We start from the raw sequence: 10,550 nt of genomic DNA, 5'->3' as shown, positions 1-10,550 counted from the left end.
TTTATGTCTATTCTATCTTGGAATTGTCGTGGGGCAGTCAAAAAACGTTTTGTTAGTACTTTAACTAGTATAACAAGGAGGCACATAGTGGATATTGTTGCTATCTTAGAACCACGTGTGAGTGGGATCAAGGCCAAAAAGATAATAAAAAGATTAGGTTTTAATGGTTGTATTATGGAAGAAGCACAAGGTTTTTCTGGAGGTATTTGGCTTCTGTGGAATAGGAATGTTTGTGAGATTACGGTGCTAGAACAAAATATGCAAATGATTTATACTAAGATTTGTTTTACCGAAAAGAGTGACTTTTTCTGCTCCTTCATTTATGCTAGTCCCAGAGAAGAGGTTAGACGAAATTTATGGCAAGATTTTCAGCGTATTTCTCTCTCTATGGAAGAACCTTAGTTAATGGTGGGGGACTTCAATGAGATTGCTTTTCCTTATGAAAAGCGAGGGGGTGCTCCTGTGGATGTTAATAAATGCAATAGATTTTCATCTTTGTTGTCTAAAATAAATATGATTGATTTGGATGGTACAGGTGCTAAATTTACTTGGAAGGGTCCTAAGTATCTCAACATGGAGAGAGTATACAAGAGATTGGATAGAGCTTGTAGCAATGCTTTTTGGAGGACAAGTTTTGAGGATGGTCAGGTTAAGATCCTTCCTAGGATTAACAGTGATCATAGTCCTTTACTGATAACTTTGTCTTTTGAAAATGATGTCTGAAAGGATAGGCCATTCAGGTTTCATTCTTTTTGGCAAGATCATATTCTTTTTAACAACTTCCTTAAGGATAATTGGTGTGGGGATGGGAAAATTTTGGAGAGCCTTAAAATGTTAACCCCTTGCATAAAAGAGTGGAATGTGAAGGTGTTTGGTGATATAAGGGTTAGGAAAAATAAAATTCTGAACAGATTAGAAGGTATTCAGAAAGCAATCTCAGACGAAAATAAGGAGTATTTGGAGAAGATTGAAAGGAAGCTTAAAGTAGAACTCGAGGAAGTGCTTGACCAAGAAGAAAAGTTATGGTTTGAGAAGTCAAGAGCTGAGTGGATCAATCAGGGAGATAGAAATACAAGTTATTATCATACTTAGACTATAATAAGAAGGAAGCATGGAAGAATCACTGAGCTAAAGGATACAAATGGAGCTATAGTAAAAGGTGATGTTGGTATGAAGAACTTATTTTTTAATTTTTTCAATAACCTGTTTCATGAGGATACCATCCAGCGTGAATGGATGAGCACTGATTGGCCGAGGAATCATATTGAAGCTAAGGAGGACTTGAGGAGACAGGTTACTAAAGAGGAAGTCAAGAAAGCTTTCTTTTCAATGAAAGGGGTCTAAAGCACCTGGGAAAGATGGTTATACGGCTGTGTTCTTTCAAAGAAATTGGGAGTTGATGGGGGATCAGGTTTGGAGTGCTTTTCAGTATTATTTGCAGAATCCTCTAGCCATTGAGGAGATAAATGGTACTTTGGTTGCTTTAATTCCCAAGATCCAAAAACCGAATTTGGTGTCTCAGTTTAGGCCTATATCCTTATGCAATGTGATTTATAAAGGGATGAGTAAAGTTATAGTTGGGAGACTGAAGGGGGTTATGGAAAATCTAATCTCAGTTAACCAAGCAAGTTTTGTGCCCAACAGGAATCTGCAAGATAACATAATAGTGGCAAAGGAAGTTATTCATACGATGGCCAAGCTTAAAGGAAGGAGGGGCAGTATGGCAATCAAGATTGATCTTGAGAAAGCTTATGATAAGCTTAGTTGGTCCTTCATTAATAAGGTCCTGGTAGAAATTGATCTTCCTGCTTGGATGATTGAGTTCGTAATGGCATCTATCACAACTAACAGATTTCAGATTCTTGTTAATGGAGGTATGACAGATACTATAACTCCAGGAAGAGGTATTCGACAAGGGGACCCTCTTTCCCCCTATATTTTTGTTTTATGTGTTGAAAAATTATCCCATCTTATTTCTCAAAGGGTACAATGGTGATTGGAAGCCAATAAAAGTCAGTAGAAAGAGTCCTATAATCTCACATCTTATGTTTGCAGATGATATTGTTTTATTTGTTGATGCATCGATGGAACAAGCTCTAATGATTAGAGATTGTTTGGATCAGTTTTGCAGGATGTCTGGACAAAGTATTAGTGTCCCAAAGTCTACCATTTACTTTTCTCCTAATACTAATGATAGAATTGCAGATTCTATTATTGGTGTCACTGGTTATATGAGAGTTAAAAGTATTGGTAGATATTTGGGCTCTTTTATTAGTCATGGTCGTGTATCAAAAAATAACTATGCAGCACTTATGGACAGAATCAGGAGCAAGTTTGATGGATGGAAAAATCAGTGCCTTTCCTTTGCAGGCAGAGTGACTTTAGCAAAATCTGTTATTGGTGCAACTTGCTTGGAAAATTTTAACTAAAAAGGATGACTTGTGGGTTAAAGTTTTAAGACCAAAATATGGTAGAGGCGCTGACTTGAGGCGTGAGATAATTTTCAAAAGCTATGACTCCAAGCTTTGGCGCGATCTGAGTAAATGTTGGAAGAATTTCCTTTCAGGTCTTCATTGGGAAGTTGGAAATAGAGAATCAGTTAGATTTTGGATGGATAATTGGCTGGGGATGGATGATACTCTTAGCTCTTTAGCTAAAACACTGGTGCCTGCAACAGATTTACATAAATCCATTGCTGATGTTGCTCCTCAGGGAATTTGGGATTCACAATATATCCATAATTTTTTGAATGATGATCTTGTAAACAAGATTCTTTGTTATCCTTATGTTGTTGTAAATGATAGTGAGGACAGATTGCTATGGTCGCAGAATCATACATCTGTTTCATTGGTTAAGACAACATATGTAAATTTGATGAATTTCCAAGCTTCCAATATAGATATTATTTGGAAGAAAATCTGGTCTTGGAAAGGCCCAGAACGGATGAAGATCACTTTTTGGCTGGCTTTACTGAACAGACTTCCGGTAAAATCCAGAACAAGTATTTGGAGTGGTGGATCAAATGCTTGTAGTAGTTGTCCAAATATTGAGGAGTCTGTTATCCATGTCCTGCGTGACTGTAACCATGCAAGGAACATATGGAGGGATGTTTTTGGTAATAATGTGCCTTACGAGTTTTTCAAAATAGAGAAGAAAGACTGGTTTAGGAGGAATATTTGTAGGGGTTGGAACAGAAACGGAGTTTCTGAATGGTTGGATATCTTCATCCCTACATGCTGGCATATCTGGTATTGGCGTAACCAGGAAGCTCATGACACAGATTTTCGAAGGCCATTTAGGGGAAAACTGGTCATTTATGATTACATATCACAGATTTGTGCAGCTAGAGGAAGAATGAAGACCAATAATGGTATTAGTCCAACTGATATGATTTTGGGGTGGCAAGCTCCTGAAGAAGGGTGGGTAAAGGTCAATACAGATGGGGCATATTCTTATATCAGAAAATCTGCTAGTTGTGGAGGCCTTGTTAGAGATCACAATGGTATGTTCCTTGGCGGTTTCAAACAAAATCTTGGTTGTAATAATCTTTGGATGCAGAGTTATGGGGAGTATTAAAGGGCTTGGAATTTGTTTGGAGTTCTGGTTTCATAAGGATTATAGTGGAGTGTGACTCCATGAATGCTATTTCTCTCATTTACAACAATGATCCTAATTCTAGAAGTCCTCAGGTTATAGACCGGATTCGCAAGTGGATGGCACAAGATTGGATTGTGCATTGCAAGCATATCAGCAGGGACAACAACTCATGTGCTCATTGGATTGCTTCTTTCACAAATGATGGAGATAGGAATTTTATTCAATTCTATAGGCCTCCTCCTTCTCTTAAGGAGCTCCTGTTAAGGGACGTCTCCACGTCTGTTTCTTTGTCTCTGATTGTTTAGTCTTTGTTTTTTTGGGGTTGTGCCCCTCTTTATTTACAAAAAAAAAAGGTTACAAAATGAGAAATAAAAGCAAAATATTTTAATTTTAAATTTTCATCACAACAAATTTGCATCAATATCAAGAAACAATCAGAACCACTTGCTACCAAGTGAGTAAGATATTTGAACCAAACAGAGCCAACACAGCCTAACAATATAAAAATGGCAGGGATGTGAGAAGATTAGAGACTTAGGTTTAGAGAAGGAAGAAAAATGATGATAACATGTGTGGATTTTGTCCATTTTTGTATATTATATTTTTTATTTTTCTATAAAAAAAAAAAAACTCAACCCGCGAGCTGACTCGTTTTTTCACGGGTTGAAACGAGCCGGGTTGGCAGCTCTTTTTGGCCAACCCAACTCGGCTTATTTTTGGCGGGTTACGAGCCAACCCGATGGGTTGGCTCGTTTTTGCCAACCCTACTCAAAACTTGTCTTCCTTTTTTAATTTTCAATTTCATCTGATTTTCACTTTCTCCTCACTCACTGTGTTTATATTTCATGTAAGTCATAAAAAATAAAAGAATAGAAAGAAGGTGAATTTTCTCAACAAAGGATGCAAGTGTAAAAATACAAATGTTACATACTATAATTTCATACTAAAGTAATACATGTGTATGTAAGTATTGATATGCAAATATTGTATACAAATTTAAATACTTAAATGACAAATTTTATAACAAATATCAATATATAAAGAATTATTCAAAGAGAATATTTTTGGCACTAGTATAATACCATTTGTTAAATTTATGCTGGCAAAAGGATTACACTGGTGCGTTTGGTTCGGGCTTCTTAAATATTCTCCCATGCATTTGACTTTGGCAAAATACATAGTCTATGTCTGGTAGAGAGATTTGAAACATTTCTCCAGATTTGGTATTTACATAACGTCTCATAAATACTTGTTAAAATTGAAGTCAAGTCACTGTTGAGAAAGACCACTTGTAGGTGGTATTTTGTATTTAACTAGATAAATATGGCAACACACATTCAAACTTTACACCAATGTCCAACACATTGCAATGTTACTTTACAGTAATTCACATTCAAAAACTTTAAAAATGGGGTATTTTAATATTTTTAATTAATTTTTCCATCAATATTCTACTTTCAACCAAACATACACTCATAAAATTTAATCCAATTTTCTCGGTAATATTTCAGCTTACTAAACAACTTTTTTCAAACTTTCCTACTAAAATCACTTTTCCATAATATTTCTAATAATTCTATTTCCCTAATAAAAATTTTTTTCTCCCGAACCAAACGCCCCAAGGTTTTGTGGTAGAGAACGGGTAAACTCAAACAATAGCCAATAATTTAAAAATTGTTCATAATATCATCCATGGAATTTCTTTCGCTTTTGGCATAGCAGGCTAACGAGAGACCCTTATTACCTTACTAACGGTCATGCAAAAATCGTGCAAGAATATGCGTTAACAAGTAATATATGATGTATTTAAAATCCATTGATCTTTTCCTCCAAGATCATGGCGTTTAATATGTAGTGTTTTGTAATTGCTAAGAAAATTAAAATAAAAACTAAACAGATACCTATATTACTGAGTTAGTTAAGATTTTTTGAAATTTTTTGATGACTTACACTAATAAAAACAAGTTATAATCCAGAGAACTGAGTTGAATAAAAAGAACTGTGAAATAAATTGTGAACTAAATAAAATTGATTTTTGAAATCCGGAAGATAGAAAGCAATTAGATGATGCAAATTGATTAAAAATTTACTTCAAGTGAAGAAAAACAGGCTGAGTTTCTAGTTCCCCTTCTTCCTTATATTTTTAATCTGCAAAACACCTGACTTATGATTTTTTTCATGATTATCCCAGTGTGACAAGAACCAAATGCTTCTTCTATTTTTCAATAGATGAATTATATGATATCTTCATGACTTATTTCTTAGCATATGTCTATGCAAGGAATAAGACGAAGAACTAATTAACACAAGTTCTTATAGTTTCATGTGTTTTCCTTGTTATGTCTGAGCAAGAAAACTGCTTGAATAATGTTTTATTAAAAGAACACATGTTTAACTTCTGCTTTTTAACAGAGCACCTTTCTGCCATTTCTACTGCTTGGCCAAATGCAAAATAAATAAATAAATATACATACATATATATATATATATATATATATATATATATATATATAACAACATCAAATAATTAAACATACTGGAAAATCAATTTTGCAATTTAAAACAAAATTAAACAGGAAATACTTTAAGAAAAGTATTATCTCCTATCCAAACAATAAATAAAAAACAGAAAGAGAATAAATTCTTACGGGACAATTTAAAAAATATGAATGTAAAAGATAATATTTTTCTCATGCAAAATAAAAAAAAAATATAACCCAAATTAAAAATGAGACAAGATATTTATCCTATCAATTTTTTTTTTGTTATCACTCTAATCATCATTGGATTTGAGAAAAAATTGAATAAAAACAAAAACTTTTGAATCCAACATAACTAAAATAGTAATGGAATGATAATAGAAAAAATTAATAATATCAATATCCAATCACATTAAAAATGTAAGAAAGGTTGGGGTAAAAGGTTTAAGTCTTCAACCCAATCCAAGAGTAGTCTGAATTGGATCAGTTTTGGAAGTAAAGATCATCTGATTCATTTTCTTCGATTTGATTATGTAATCATCCATTCGGTTTGAATTTTTTTTTCAAATCTGATCCGATCCGATCCAATCCAATTTTTTTCGGTTTGGATTGGATCGGTTTTCAGTTTTTTGAAAATCCTAAAATTTGTTTTATGATTATTGTGCAAATAACATCTTTTGTATATATTGGCTTTGTATATTTATTATTTTTGAAATACAAAAACATCAGTAAATGATAATATAATTTTTTTTTTTGCAACGAGATATGAAGCTCTACACGGATGAAATTTTATTGATGAGATGTGAATAGACTTTTTCTTGGAATCAGTTGATAGGTTGACGAGTCTTGGATTTAAAATTTTTTGAGATATGATTGGGGAAAGGCCCAAGTAGGTAAATGAAAATTAATTTATTGGATCGGTTTAGATTGGATCGATTTTCATCAACCAATCCGAAAACCGATCCAATCAAATTAAAATTTGCAATTTTTTTTTTATTTTTGATTTTTCAATTTTCGATTTATTCGGTTATCTATTTTTCGATTCGGTCACCGCGATTTGAATCGATTGATGAACACCCCGCCTAAAAATAGTTTAGCTCGTTCCCATTTGGGGGGTTGAGCATCAAAACAATAACAATACTTAAATTTACAGAACCACATAACAAAATATAGCCTAATGCAGCGGCAACATCTCAAGATGTGCTCGACTAATACAAGAACAAAGAAATAAACGTAACCAGAAACATTAAAAGTATCAAGACCAATCTTCAAATCGTTCACACCCACAAATTTCCTTGCATGCACAAACGCGCAACTATGTTGTACTTTGAAATGATGAGAGTGGGGTTCTTTTTCTTTCTTTATTTTTCTGATTTTTTAAAGAAAATGGGTCGAATAATAGAGTGGGGGTTTAGAATATCTTTGCTAAAGAGGGGTTTGGGTGAGAATATGGTATGTTGTGAGAGGAGATTTGCAATGGATTACGGTTTGGTATGGGTACAGTACAGTGAGAAGGAGGGATAAGAACAGAGTTAGGGTTTGGTGTTTTCTGACGGCCCGATGAAATGCAACACCATCTAAGGCTCCCTCTTCTTTTCTATTTTTCTTTCCATTAATTCCTGCCCTCTCTTTTCTTGCATAATCCTTGTTATGACATTGGGTTATAAACTTTTTTTAAAAAAATAAAAATATTATTGCGTTATAAACTTTGGCTCTGAACTAATAATACATTTGGGACCAGACCTGTTATCAAAGAGACTTGGGCCTTGGGCCTGAACTTGCTTGCTCCTTTTTTTTCTTTTTTTTTGGTGAAAAGCTTGCTCCTTTTACAATTGCAATTCCAAACCTTGAGTGATGGGCTTTAATTAAGGTATAACTCAAAGAACATGTCGTATATTCTCCGGTGTTAGTATATAACTCATGTTTTATGCAAATATCTTCATTTCACACATTAATAATGCATAAATTATTATTTTTTATATTCACAGTTTCAAAGTCTCCTGCATTGTACCTAGTGAAGGATTCCTTTATTGGGAGTAGCATAATAAGAGGTTCCAGTATTGTTCAGTCCGGATTACTGTATAGATATGCGTTTATATATATATCCATAAGAGAGATATCGTATTGGCTCAAATCCAATGTACCAATCGCTGTGCATTGACAATAGACGAATAGCTAAGACATAAGTGTGTGCACATTATTGACAGCAATAAAGAATAAGTTAAAAAGTATGTACCTGAGAGGCTTTAACCCTTTATTTATAAAAGGGGTTACGTGTAAAATCCTATAAGAATGTGATTCCTTGATCCTCTGTTAGCTAGGATATTGTTTGGATAGGCCTTAATCCTTTGTTGGATAAGTTGTTGAGATATGGATCCAGGGCATAACAAGTATCAATTCCCAAGGGCATAACAAGTATCAATTCCCAATCATCTTGGGTATCTAACATGTGCAAACAATGATCTTTTTTAATAGAAAGAAGTAGCAATGCCTCATTTGAAGCTACAATTGTGGTGTTCTCATTATCATCCTTCCTCTGGCTACTACATTCATTTTACTCTCTTTTTCAAATCACATAATTCCTCTTCATATGTCCGTTAATGTTGCGATGGTAAAACTTGACTATTTTCCTAGGTTTTGATCTATTTTGTGACTTTCCATGATTCTTGCCTTAATCACAACCTTTATAAACTTTCTCCTTATTCTTTTCCCTGTTCTTCATGACAAGTGCTTGTGCATTGTTGGAATCTATGGAGTTTCTTCTTGTCTTTTCATTCAATAGTGCACTAGTAACCATACTCATTAACAATTTATCCTCTGGATCAAAATTACTAATAGATACCATCAAGGTCTCCCAAGAACCTCGTAAGGAGCTCATCAACAATAAAACTTGCAATTTATCTTCAAGTGTTAACTTTATTGTGGTCAACTAGCTAATCATTCTTTGATACTACTTAAGATGCTTACTGATAATAATATTATCATTATACTTCAAGTTTACAAGATTTCTCATAAATAATACTTGGTTCACAACTATTTTTCTCTCGTAGAGTTAACAAATTTTTTCAAAGTTCTTTAACTGATGTCTTATTTGCAACATGATGAAAAACACTTATATCCAACCACCGCCTAATTATGCCAATTATTTTCTCTATTCAATTTTTCCTATTTTGCATCTCACATATCTATTAGTCACTTAACATTACCTTCAATAAGTTTGTATAAGTCTTTGTAGAATAAATAATCCTCTATCATAAACTTCCAAATCAACTAATTTGATCCATTGAGTTTAAGCATGGTGCTCGAGATGCCTTTCATATCAATTTACACAACAAACGCTCATACCACTTTGTTCGGCCAAACAGATAGATCAAAGAAAATTGAAGTAAACAACTCAAAAATAATATCAAGATTAACATCAACAATAATTGGCACACAAGACTTTTATTGTGGAAAACCCGTGCGAGAAAAATCATAAGTTTTTATTGCAATCCACTCAAATTTTCATACTAAATAATAATAATGGATACAAATACTCAATACTATCTCTTTGTGTAACAATGAGGAATCAAATAATATCATCTAAAATATAAAAATCAAGAGTGAAAGTAAAAAAGAGAAACTGATAATGCTTAAAAAAAAAAATACATATATGTCACTCTAGAAATATTTAAATCACAAAGTGACCGTTGAACATGAGCTACTAAATATCATATAAACACTTTTTTAAAATTTGAGTTCATTCATATAAATAATCCTCTTGAAAGAAGTGTTTTTTGTGTCTTGCTTATTTTAGAAGTGTTTTTTTATAAAAGCTAAAACTATTTAGGTTTTGAAAAAATATTTGACTTTTGACTTCTGTTTTTTTTTTTTTAAAATTTAATTTCTAAAAAAACCATATTTTTTAATTTTTTTTGTGGCTTATATTTTTTTTAGAAATAAATATCCAAACGGACCTGACAGTAAAAGTAATATCCCCCCACCCCCCAACAGCTTTTGACTATTAGAACAAGTGTTCTCTCTTTTCTCTTCCTTTTTCTTTTTCTTTACGCGACTTTTTTCTTATAATTTTTCTATTGTAAAATTAGGTTATTCGAAGTAATGTCCATAGGCCATATAAATAAAGGTCACGACCTTACAAAAGTAAATTATAGAGAAATAAAAAATCAAAATAAAAAGAAAACAATAAAAGGTAACACCCAATTTTCACGTATACGGATAAAAGCGTTTATAATTGGAATGATAGTAAGAGTTGCAGTAATGTTGAGTATTCTGTCGGTGAAAAGTTAGTAATGCAACGTTCATGGACTTGTCTCTGTCTGGAGTCTCCCCCAACGTTCACACCTACTTCGTTTGGTCAACGAGGTCAACTTTCTTCTGAGCTTGATGGGTATGATGGAGATTAATTAGTATTAAGAAGGTTTGTGCATGAGGAATTAAAGTTGAACTGCACGTGCATGACTATGAATCTAT

Source organism: Gastrolobium bilobum, unplaced genomic scaffold (genome assembly GCF_033153095.1).
Source record: "Gastrolobium bilobum isolate Gb01-03AN ecotype WA unplaced genomic scaffold, APGP_CSIRO_Gbil_v1 utg30012, whole genome shotgun sequence".
Taxonomy (NCBI): domain Eukaryota; kingdom Viridiplantae; phylum Streptophyta; class Magnoliopsida; order Fabales; family Fabaceae; genus Gastrolobium; species Gastrolobium bilobum.
This window is presented reverse-complemented; position numbering follows the sequence as displayed.